At 48.8% G+C, this 12321-nt stretch overlaps 1 protein-coding gene across 2 annotated transcripts in view; it reads right to left on the reverse strand.

The window, feature by feature from the left end:
• SPATA13 (spermatogenesis associated 13) overlaps nt 1-8069 on the reverse strand; it is a 154086-nt gene extending 146017 nt beyond the window's left edge. For both annotated transcript variants that reach the window (XM_011958736.1, XM_011958726.1), the window contains exon 1: nt 7856-8069. The gene's annotated coding sequence lies outside the window, so the exon portion shown is untranslated. The remainder of the gene's footprint in view (nt 1-7855) is intronic.
• Between the last annotated feature and the right edge of the window lie 4252 nt (nt 8070-12321).

Consider the following 12321-nt stretch of genomic DNA (forward strand, 5'->3'; position numbering starts at 1 on the left):
GAAGTTGCAGATATTAATATATGCCTTCCTTCTTTCTCGTTTTGAATGAGGGCTGGAGGGATGTTATTTCAGAAGGAGGCATGGAACATTTAAGCCAGGGCAATTCCTTTGAAGGCCTGTATTTCTAAACCCTATTCAGTCCGTGGGTAACCGAGTGACAATGGTAAGACCACACAATGGAGGTTGCTCTTTACCATCATACTGGGCTGCTTGTGTGCTGCGATACAAAAGTTTCCCCAGCGGTAGAGTTCTGCTTAGTGATTTAGCAGCAGAAAAAAATATAGTGAATCAATTATTTCCATTTGCAACAAACACTGAAATGTACTCGGGCCAATTTAACAGTAAACGGTTACTTGCAAGCTGGCAGGGCAAAACAAAACTAAAAAAAACTGCCTTTTTCACAGAAAGAGAACAAATCATAAACTCTAGATATGAATTCACATATTTCTCATGTATGTAATTAATTCAACCACCCTACCAGGACTGATTCTGCAGTATAAGAAATTAGAAACCGACAAAAATTAAACTAGATCCCAGGCTTCATTCCAAGGGCACCAGCTATGGGTCACTTACTCAAGTCTTACAGTCCTGGGTGAACTCAGTTTTAATAACTTGTCGGCATATTTTAGGATAATTGCTGCATGGGGTTTGATTTAATTAATCTCAGCAGGGTTCATAGAAGGCTCATGAAGTCAACATGAAAAATGTCCTTCAGATGTTGTATTATTAAAAGTTGAATAACTACGTCACAAAGAGGCAGAAATAGAGAAGGCTACCATTATAAATTAAGACCAAAAGAAAAAAAAAACCTCCGTTATCCAAGCTGAGAGAGAGAGAAACATGTTTGTATCTCCACAGTAGGAAAAGGGAGAAAACTGCGAGCTCAGTGTCAGGGCCGATGCAGTTGCTCAACATTTGCTGAATGAATAAAACAATGAATGAAGGCAGAGTGAATATTCATGATGGGATAAGAAATACAAAAAGATCATACAGTCTTTCCAATAATGTTTAGAAATACATAGTTCACAATGATGAAATTTAGATCCTAAAAGACAGATCACTTGCCACAGCAAGACCAAGTCTAGAGATGGAATGAGTGAGTGAGCGAGTGTGTGTGTGTGTGTGTGTGTGTGTATGTAAACTGGCACTTGGGTACAACTGACTGGTTGGAGACGGTACGAAATCCTAGGGCACCCAATTCACGTAACATTCCCATTCACACCATTCACACACAAGTATTGGTACTTCACCATTTTACAATCTGGCTGTTCAGAATTCAAACTTGTACTGCTGAGAGGTGAGGAAAATGGTGCCAGGTGCTGGGGAGGCTGGCCTGTGGGCCCTGTGTTCTCTGCTGGCAGCATCATCTTCTGTGTCTCTGCCTGGGATTAGCTTACAGAATTAGCTGTGGACATCCACTGCACTGTGCTGTTTTACTTCCCAACTCTCAGACCAAAGGAGAGGACCACCACCACGTCCGAACTGGCACACGTTCAACACCGAACGAGCATTCATTACACAACGGACACGGTGCCACCACCACCTTCTCCTATCACAGGACCATCACAGCCTCCACCACCAGAGAGACACACAGAAAGCACTTCCTGCGTGATGGCCAGGACACTCCTCTGGCATTTTACAAGGACCAATTAATGGAATCCTCACCTCTGACGGTGGTTCCCAAACTTGACTACGCCCGAGAAGCTTTCAAAAATGTCAATGCATAGGTCATACTCCAAACCAATCATAACATTTGGTTGTGGGAGGAGGCAACAATGTTTTGAAAGGCCCCCGGTAACTCAAACATGCAGCAAAGGTTTCGAACCCCTGAGAGACGGGAACTGCTACGATCTGAATGTATGTGTCCCTCCAAAATTTTGATGTTGAAAGTTAAACCTCAAGGTGATGATGTAAAGAAATGGGTCCTTCTGGAAGTGATTAAATCATGAGGGCTCCCTTCTCGTGAATGAGATTAATGCCATCATAAAAGAGGATTACCGTTCTCTGCAAATACTATGAGGCCGCAATGGAGAGTAGCTGTTCAGAGCCTCCAGGAAGCATACGCTCTGAAACAGTGGCTTTCAAATATTTCTGTGGTTGAAAAACACGTAGAAGGCGTGTTAAAATACAGACTGCTGGCGGCCCCCCTACAGAAGCTCTAATTTAATAGGTCTGGCGGAAGCCCTAAAATTTACTTTTCTAACAAACCCCCAAGTGTTGCTGAAGCTAGAACCATGCCCTGGGCACACAGACTCAGTCATGACTGACGTGCTTGGGGCTGTAGCGACACAGATTCTTGAGGGTCCCTCGAGTCACCAAGCGGGAGCCCATGTCCTCACCTCTGCTTACGCTGTCCCCCAGGGCTAGGTTTTCCTCTGTCAGCTCCTCCCCTACTTGCTCACTCCTCGGTTAGAATTCAGCCCACACTGGACTCAGCTCCTCCTCCAGGAAGCCTTCCTGGATCTTTGAATTCTCATCTTCTCCCGTAACTGACTGCCACACTCACTACTTTTCACTGCCTTGCTTTTACATATGGGCCTCTCCCTCTAGACAAGAATATGAGTCTTTTCATGAAAATAGTAACTGTTTCTGATCAGTCTCTCCGTCTTCAGCATCTAGTACACAAAACACAGTATTACATATACATTTATGCTTACAAATGAGCATGAAGTATCATCAGTATTACACTTGTGATAGCAGAATCTACAAATCCACATAAATCCCTGATGAATCTGAGAAAGACTTTTACATGTCACAGAAGAGCACTCCACGCCCCGGAAGGGTGGAAGTGGAGCACATTTCTGAATCAGAGCCTATTTTTGTTTTAGCTACAGAGTCCCAACACACAACCCGGATGTGTTTAAAAGTATATGTGCAAGTTGTTTAGGACTCAGGGCACATTTACCTATCTCCACATCACCCATGGTGACTAGGGCCTCAGCTCAGACCCAGTGTAACGAGACTGGATTGTCACACTGACACTCAAGCACAAGGGGCTGCTCACTGCTCCTATCACACACAGCAACATTTTCTGCAAGAGCGTGATCAATGTTCCGATCAGCAATAGCACAAACACATCTCACTGCCAGCCTCCTGCCCTCACTGGAATAAGACAATCAAAGCCTGCTCTCTCCTTGCACCTGTCCCAGACAGTGGGTAAAGATGTCCCCTTTCCTGCTGCGAAAGTTGGGGTGGGGTGGGTGGGGGGTGCAATTGGGAAGGGCTGAGAGAGGAGAGGAGGGCAGGAGACTGGGTGGCCCAGGAACCCAAAAGGCAGCTCGCCTCCCTCCACTGACACTCTCCAGTCTGGCCTTTTCGGACCGGTGCTCCACTTTTCTCTAAGGAGAGCTTGCCAGTCTTAGGAAACAAAGCCCGCTCTGGTATGAGTGGGGGTGGACGGGAAAGGCTGGCCCTTCCCCTCTCCGGGACTGGACAGGTAGAGTCCTCTAGGAGGGTACAGACGGATGCTGGTGGGTCTTCAGGGCAGACCTGGCATGCTGGGGCGGGAGATACTGTGAGGCAGGCACGGGATCACTCAAGTGACAATGTCTGTGCTCTCATGATGCCACAAAGACCAGGGCAGCCCTGCTGCAGGGAAATGGGTGGAAGTGACGGCTCGCCAAGAAGTCAGGTCCCTTAAGGTCCTGGTTCACTGCAGCAACAGCCGCATTTCCAAGATGCTGGAACATGATGACCCCAGGACGGTCATTACCTGTGTCCACCAAAGCTGACATCCTGACCACAGCACACGGCCACAACCACATCCGTATACAGGAAACACAGACGCCCTTCTCCTTGCATTCTGCAATGCTGCCACAGCTCCCCAGGGTTCTCGCAGGCACGGAGGGCATCGTTCACAATTCCGAAGTGAGAGCGAGGGCTGGACTGGGACCTCCTCTGAGCCCTCAGGCTCACGTCCCTTGGTCCCCTGGTCTCTCCTCTCCAGCTTCACCTTCAGCTCAGCATGCAGGAGCCATCCATGTCGTGAAAGGTCCTGCGGTGCCCCTTCTGCCTCAGGGAGTTACAGGTTACAGGGAAGACAGACACACCGAGGGACGCATGTGGCTCTCCTAAGCCAAGCAGCCCGGGGTCCAGTCTCAGTCTTGCCGCTTACTACGGGGCTTTGGCCATGACAGCTTCCCTGAACCTCCATCTCATTTAGGGAGCACTGAAACTTAACTTGCTCCTCAGTCATAACCATCCTCACCTAAACCACAGAACAGAGGACACCCCGTGTAATACTTCCTCCCTTCTCCCCAGGATGGCACCTGATCACTCATCTCAGCCTAGCAGGGAGGGGTGAGGCCATCGCACAGGATGCCTACCTCAGGGCATCAGGGTTTCATTCTGCCCAGACAGGCTGAGACGGAGGAGGTGAGCACCACAATTCAGCAATACCCTGTAGGTTCCCTGGGGGAGACAGCAGAGGCATTAAACAGGGAGGGAGCAGAGGCAGGAGCAAGGGGGCTCAGTAGGAGTCCAGAGGAGGGTGTGGGTACAGCAGAGGCCAACAGAAAAACAGCAACCTACTCCATGCTCCCCCTTTACTGCTCTTTTATTCATGATGCAAAGATGAAGGAAATCAGGTAAGCACTTTGTACCAATGCATTTCTCTCCACAAATGTAAAATACAACGAAACATTCCAGGTACTGATTTTCAAATTGCCATGTATTATACGGTTTCCCTCAAGAAAACCGTGTACGTTTGGTGTTCCTTCCTGGTGTTTTAGAAGTAACAATGACAGTTCCTTCTAAAGCATTTGAATTTATACTACTGTGATGTTATGATCCCATTTATGCTATCACACGTCTCATAAGCAAACATTTCTTACATGTTTAGTTTTCAGACAAAAAAGAAAGGAAAGCACTGGTAAGTTCCCCTTCTAAGCCAATCCTTCCAATGCCTCTTAACTCAGGGGAAAGGAAGGGGAAGGAAACTTTGTTGCTTTCAGCAGCAAATAGAGAGGTTACCCTACCAAGCTATAGGGCCAGGCATTGAGCCCTGAACCAGAGAGGCCTTAGAGCCAACTCTGCCCTGCTGCTTTCCCTTGAATATGCCATTTTACTTCCCTGGACCACAGTTTCCTCGTCTGCAGAATTTATAAGGTCCCTTTCAGCTATCAAGGTGCATGCTCTGCTTCAGTATCTGTAAAGCAGAAATACTACTTGCCTCCAACTCTTAGGAAGGGAAAGACTAACAGTGTTTGGACGAGGCTTTAATATTACATAATGAAATGGATATAAATAAGACTCACACAGTCACAGCTAACAGAGACCACACAGATCTGTCCAGCTAAAGTGAAACGGAACTCTCAATGCACGGGAGGAGACAGCTGGGAATGCTTTTTTTTTTTTTTTTTAAATTTCATTTCTTTAGAGACAGAGTCTCTCGTTCTGTCACCCGGGCTGAAGTGCAGTGCCAAAATCATAGCTCGCTGCAGTCTCAACCTCCCAGGCTCAACAGATCCTCTCACCCCAGCCTCCTGAGTACCTGGGACCACAGATGTGTGCACCATCACAACCAGCTGATTTCTTGTTTTTATTTTTTAGAGATGGGGTCTTGCTATGCTGCCCAAGCTGATCTCAAACTACTGGGCTCAAGCAATCCTCCTATCTCGGCCTCCCAAAGTGCTGGGGATTACAGGCATGAGCCACTGTGCCCAGCCAGGTCATTTTTATGCCACTTTCTTCAGGGCTTCCTGTGGCTAAGAGGGAAAGTAGGCTGATAGCATGGATGAGCTGACAGCCCAGGCACTCGCCCCAGGCTTTCTGAGAGACATCCAGCATTCAGTTTTCTCCATGCGCTGTCCTACAAGTATAGAATTTGTGTCCTCCACTGGTGTACATTGCAGAGTAAATAAAACATTCAAATAACAATCTCCTTTCCAACGCTAAACTCCAGGCATATCTGAGTTCAAGAGGTCACTCAGCAGGGAAGCTTCACTGTCTGGTGAGAAGAGGGCCTCCACTGCTGGGCAGTGGCAAGAAGGCATGCCTGTTACCTCCTCTGGGCCTCCCTTTTCTCATCTGTCAAATGGGGACAGTAGTAGATCCTACATTACAGGGATGTGTGGAGGATTTTAGATGAGCACTGATGCACGTTAAATCCTCAGAACAGTGCTTGGCACACACCCAGGGTTTGGTAAATGCTACCTGATGTCAATATTGACATTATTTAAGAACTGTGTAGAGGATACGACTTCAATAAGAAAATAATCAGGCAGAAGCAGTAGCAGAAGGGAGGGTCCTGAAATCCAGAGTCCTCCTGCAGAAATGCAGCTGCTGCTCCTCGCCTCTGACACTTGCAGGCATTCGGAGAGAAAGCCGTCTGCAAGGTGACAGAGGGCGGACTGGAAGGAACACAAGGAACCCAGGGATACCGATGGAGCACGGAAAGCCGCAGCAGAAGGCACCGAGGCAAGGTGTGCCCTGCAGGCGGGGCAGGCTGTGGCTGGGCAGAGTGCCTGCCAGGGAGAAGTAGGGCAAAGGGAAGAAAGCACCTGTGGGAGAAACATGGGCAAACAAGGAAGAAACCAGCACATGCACAGGAGCACAAATAAGGAAGGAGATGGGAGAACTGGGTGGAGGCAGATGGCAAACGTGGGGGCCAAGGGAGGTAGATGAGAATCAGGATACGGGATACTAAGACAAGGCCGCACGAAACTCTAAAGGATGGGAGGAGGGCAGAGAACAGGGAGGGTGCAGGACTTAACAGACACCCCGAGAATAATGCAGGCAGGAAGTTTGCAAGATGGGGGAAGGGGACATTAGGAAAAAAAGAAGAATTGTTGGGAAAGGTGGAAAAAGAAAAGGAGTGAGATTTCTGCGCCTGTTAGCAAGGGGAATAAAGGAGAGCAAATCGCTGGGAGACCAGGAAGGGTTCACAGGGAAGAAAACACGAGGCGGCAAAAAACTAAGGAGGGTACAGAGAAAACCCTGGCGGGGGGAGGTGCATAACATAAGGCTATGGGAAGCCATGGGAAGAAGGGCTGAATAAATTCACAGTATTATTCTATCTACTCACATCCCTATGCAATGCTGGGAAGCAAATGACCTACAGGGTTTTGTTTGCTAGCTTTGGTTTGGTTTTCCTGCACTCGGAGGGAGGGGAAATTTGCTCAAGCTCTGTAACCTTGCAGTCAGATGGGTGGCCCAGCCCAAGTCACCCGAGCTCCCCCTGACGCTGGCAGCAGCGCCGGCTTCTACCTGCCTGGGGCGGGAGTACCAATTCCCCACCTCCAGCACAGAACGGGACCAAACCAATTCCGCCAATGCACTCCCTGCAGTCCACAGACGACGGGCACCGGGTCCCAAAATCCTTCCCCTGGAATGAGACTCCATCGGTACCAAGAGAAACTTGCTTTCTAAACTAAGCTCTCCAACCGCATCGCTCCGGGTTCCCGGAGGCACCAGCCACGCCAGCCGAAGGAGCAGAGCGTTACCAGGGCTTCGCCGCGCCAGGCTCCCCAGACTCTGCCACCCCACGGCCGCCCCCGCAGGCCAGGCCCCGCGAGCTGGGAGCGCGGGGTGAAGTTACAAGGCGACCTCCCTGCAGGTGTCCGGCTGGAAACGGCCTTTTGCAAGAACAGCACGTGCACGTCCTCCCAAAGGCGATGGTGCCGGGCGGCCCAGAGGGCGCAGAGCCACCGCCGGGCAGGGAGCGGGCGCACGGACCTAACAGGTGAGCACCCGGCAGCCTCTACCAGCGGCGGAAGCAGAGGCGAAGGAGCTGGGAGCTGGACATCCCGAAGCCCCGAGGCAGTCCACTGGGTGGGACTCAAGTCCTCCCGGGATTCTACCTAACAGCCCGTGCCCGCGCCTGCCCGGCAGAGCCGCGCGCCCGACGCCGTCTCACCTCCAGCGGCGCCTCTTGGCGGAGCCTCCAAAGTCAGCGTGTCCAACACGTCCCTGCCCTCAGAGCCACCTCCGGTGCCGGCGGAGCCCCGGGGTCGCCACGCTCTCGGAGGAGCCTGGGCTCCAGTGCGCGCCCTCGGAGCTAGCGGCGGGCAGGGCGGCCGCGGGAGAAAGCGCAACGAAGACTCTCCCGCGCCGCGGCGGCACACTCCGCCAAGCCACGCCCCAGCCCTGCTCCCCACCAGACCACGCCCCAGCCTCGCTCCCCACCAGGCCACGCCCCCAGGCCAGTTCCTACAAAGCGACGCCCAGCCGGGCTCCCTCCCCCAGGCCACGCCCCCAGCCCGGCTCTTCCCCCTCCCCCATATCAGGCCACGCCCCCGGTCTAGCTCACTCCCTCGGGCCACACCCTCGGCCCAACCACACCCTCGACCACGCCCCCACACTACCATCCACAGCCGGGGCCCCCTACCCATCAAAAACAGTTCCCCGGCCAGGCATGGTGGCTCACGTCTGTAATCCCAGCACTTTTGGGGGCCGAGGCGGGCGGATCACCCGAGGTCAGGAATTTGAGACCAGCTTGGCCAACATGGTGAAACCCCGTCTGTACTAAAAATACAAAAATTAACCGGGCGTGGTGACAGGCGCCTGTGATCCCAGCTACTCAGGAGGCTGAGGCAGGAGAATTGCTTGAACCCGAGAGGCGGAGGTTGTGGTGAGCCGAGATCGCGCCACTGCACTCCAGCCTGGACGACAGAGTGAGACCCCGATTTCAAAAAAAGAAACAAACAAAAACAGTTCCCTCAGCCACCAGCCAGCCCCCACCCCCCAGGGCGGGAGGAGGAGTCTCATCTCCCGGGCAACCGTGCCCCACTACCCACTGCCTCACCTCTGCCTGGGCCAGAAGTTCACTCCCTGTGAAAGGAAAACGCAGGGTAAGGATTTTTAAATCTACATGTTTCCCAGGGCCTAGGGCGAGTCTTGAGTAGACTGTTTCAGTAAACCGACTCAAAGGCCTGTCACCTTTCTTGTGAGGCTCAAGGCCTAATCATTAATTGACATGAAAACCACAGAAGAGAAGCAAACCCTTCTGTGCTGGGATCTGTGCCCCAGTGCTCCATGTTCCCTGATAGGCAGCTAATGGAATTCGTAAAATAAATACATGCTTTCTACAAATGTAGTTTTTTAGAAGATTCATTTAGTGGCTAGCACTATTATCTATAAATGTCCATTTTCTTTTATAATCAAAGAACAATACCCACAATCTGTAAACTAAAGAACATAAAAATATTAGATTGCCCAATGAAAAGTGAAAATTAATTTTATGTATGCTTTTTAAATTATTGAGAAAACTCTGTATGATACTGTAATGTGGCTTCATGTCATTTTGCATTTGTTAAAACTTAGAATTTACAGCATGTGGTGTGAGCCTCCTGTAAGCCATGGGCTTAGTTCATCTTAATGTACCAGCACAGGCCCATCAATCATAACAAATGTGCCACTCCAATGTAAGATGTCAGTACAAGCAGCTGTGCTTGGAGGGAGGGGCGTGAGGGAATGCATCAGAACTCCGTGTACTTTCCATTCCTGCTTTCTAAACCTAAAACTGCTCTAAAAATAGTCTATTAATTAAAACACACACCAAGATTAATGGTAATTATCTGCGGGTGGTGGAAATACGGGCAAATTTTATTTAATTCTTTGAATTATTATTGAAATTACTCAAAGTTTTAACAACGACCGTGTATTTTTAAAGCTGAAAAAATATAAAAACCAAACCTTGGAAAATTTTAGAAATACAGTATGAGAGACTAATATTATTGGCTATTCCAGTTTATTTCTACTCTATAAAAAATCTGCACGAAGCACTCACAAATGCCAAAATAAAATCTATATTAGTATTATTTTAAAAGACTATCATGGTCTAAATTGAGGTGTTTTTATCTCTTTAGAATTAGCACAAATCTGAGGAGAAGATTTTGATTTTTCTTGAAGAAAACAATTGTATTTCAAAAGGTTATTTCTGCCTACTTGGAAACCACTATTAATATTTACATGCAACACTTTTTATAGTGAAGGAAACACTATATTTGAAATTATATCCTTGGGAAACAGGCCTGGCCCTCAGATGAATGGATTTCTGTGGAGTGATACCGACTAGACCCGAAGACCCCCGCATCCTTGAGGCCCTATACAAGCTCTGGCTCAGCGCTGGACGTTGCGGAGTCTCAGCTTCCTCATCAGTGAGCAGGTGACAGTGGCACCTCACTCTGCATTGGGTGGAGAATTAGAACTTTAGCCCATGTGAGACTCTTGGTATCAACTTAGCACATACAGGTGCTTGCTGATTGTTAGTGTCTTTTAAAAAATATTTTTTTCAAGGTTTCAGTGAAAACCTTTTGAGCGCCTGGGATAAAAGATCTATCTGGGTTCAGATGATCAATCTGCTGTTAGAGGAAGGCAGGATGGTTCAAGGGAAAATTAATTGATCTGACATGGAGAGGCGGCACACTCCAACCTGGCCGTAACCAGCTGTGTGCATCACGAGAGTAAATCACCAACCGACGCTTATTTTCACTTTTCCAGTCTGTTAAGTCAGAGATTAGGATAAGCAATAGCTAAATTTCCTTCCGTTTCTATCATTCCTGCGGGAATCACAATGTAGCCTCTGTGTAAAAGCCTAGGTCTCCCGCGGTGGCTTTCTGTCCACATGGTCGCCATCACTCACAGCCTCGCACACAAGGCCGGCACCTGCATTCTGTTCTTCCCCGCAAGTGGTTCGGAACCTCCAAAGGTCGGTGACCTTTTTTCTTGTCTGCTGATCTTTTGGTACTCAAGACTCTAACTGGATCCTATTCAAAGCTTTCACCCAAGTTCGTCCTAACAGCACTGATGCTTTCTGCACGAGAGTGTCTGGGGATAGAAACTGCCACCTCTACTAAGTCTAAGGCACTTTTTTTTTTGTTCCACATAATATCTCCAAAACCAGAATGTGTCTTTCCCTTAATATTTGTTGAGCACTTATGCCATGTTGTTTACATTCATTATTTTCTTAAATCCTCAAGACAATCTTGAGGTACACAAACCTTGAAGTACACTTATCCTTCTAATTTTATATATGGGGAAAATGAAGTTAGTGAGGTTGAACAAATCATCTGAGGTCACACAGCTGGCGAGCAGTGGAGCCAGGATTTGATCTCATGCTCCTGTTTTAAAATACTCTGAATAGGGCAGTGCTGCGAGTTCCCCCAGGGGTTGGGGAGAAGCAATGCTCGATTCCATCTGCTGAAAGTTCCATTCGGCAGGGGTTTTTCAGGAGGTACAGGGCAGAAAGGAAACTCCTTTCGCCTCATTTTAGTATTTTTCTTTGAGGAGCTCCTATGAAGTAACCCGTATGGCTTCTGCCCCAACCTCTACTGCAAAAAAAGGAATTACCTGACTGGCTGGAGAAATTCACTGGTATACTCCTTGATAGGATAACCTGATTTATTAATTTATTAGCAGCACAGAGTATCGACTCTTTTTCCACCCAGGCTACGGCAGGGAGCAATCTGGGGTCAGTGTCTGGATGCCACAGACCAGACTTTCACCTGGACGGAGTAACTTAAGGTCTAGACCTGGTTGGGGAAGCAGAGACAAAGGAGCTGGGAGGTCACTCAGAGATCATTAGCAACAGTTGTACACTCATTCTCCAGTTTATTTTGTCAGTAATGTCGCTGATGTTTTTATCTTCATCTAGCAGCCTCCAGCATCTTGTTGGTTGTGAAGGTGGCAGGGGACAAAAGGGGGTTGGTTGAACCACAGATGCCACTGGCACCTAACGCAAGACCCGAGAGAGCAGGAGAGAACCTGAGCCTCTTCTGCTCTCTGTCCCTGTGGGTTCCAGGAAAACTTCATAACTTCACTTTGACCGGCTCCTTATCTGTGATATCTTATGGTGAAAATTAAGTGTGATAAGTATGTAAAGTCCCAGCTCACTGCCTGGCACATGGTCAAATGCTCAGTAAACTGGTGTCTACCGTTATTGATTAGAATGGATAAGGTGGGTTTGCTATATTTTATTCTACAGTTTACTAGAGCAGATCTCTCTCTAATTGGAAGCTTCCTAGGATGACAGAATAATGTTTGGCATTTATCACATTATCTTTTGCACATAAGTATCTATTTGGCTGTTGGGGTGGCGGGAAACTCAGTGAATTTAGCAGAGAGAGGAAAGCATTCTGCCTCCAGGAACGGGTCATCAAGGCCAAAGGACTAGAATACAGAGAGGATGGGCCAGAAGCCAGGTCCAGTGTGCCGTCTACAGCGCCCCACTGTCTGCTCGGAGACAGGGACCGCATCACACCTGGGTTTGGAGGTGGGGAATATGAATGGGCAGGGCAGCCACAGGCAAAAGAGGAGAATGAGCGGTCTGAAGCTGTCCCCACAGTTGCTGTGGACAATGGGTATGGCAATTCCTCAAAAGCT

Source organism: Colobus angolensis, unplaced genomic scaffold (assembly GCF_000951035.1).
Source record: "Colobus angolensis palliatus isolate OR3802 unplaced genomic scaffold, Cang.pa_1.0 Scaffold113, whole genome shotgun sequence".
In the NCBI taxonomy this organism is placed as follows: domain Eukaryota; kingdom Metazoa; phylum Chordata; class Mammalia; order Primates; family Cercopithecidae; genus Colobus; species Colobus angolensis.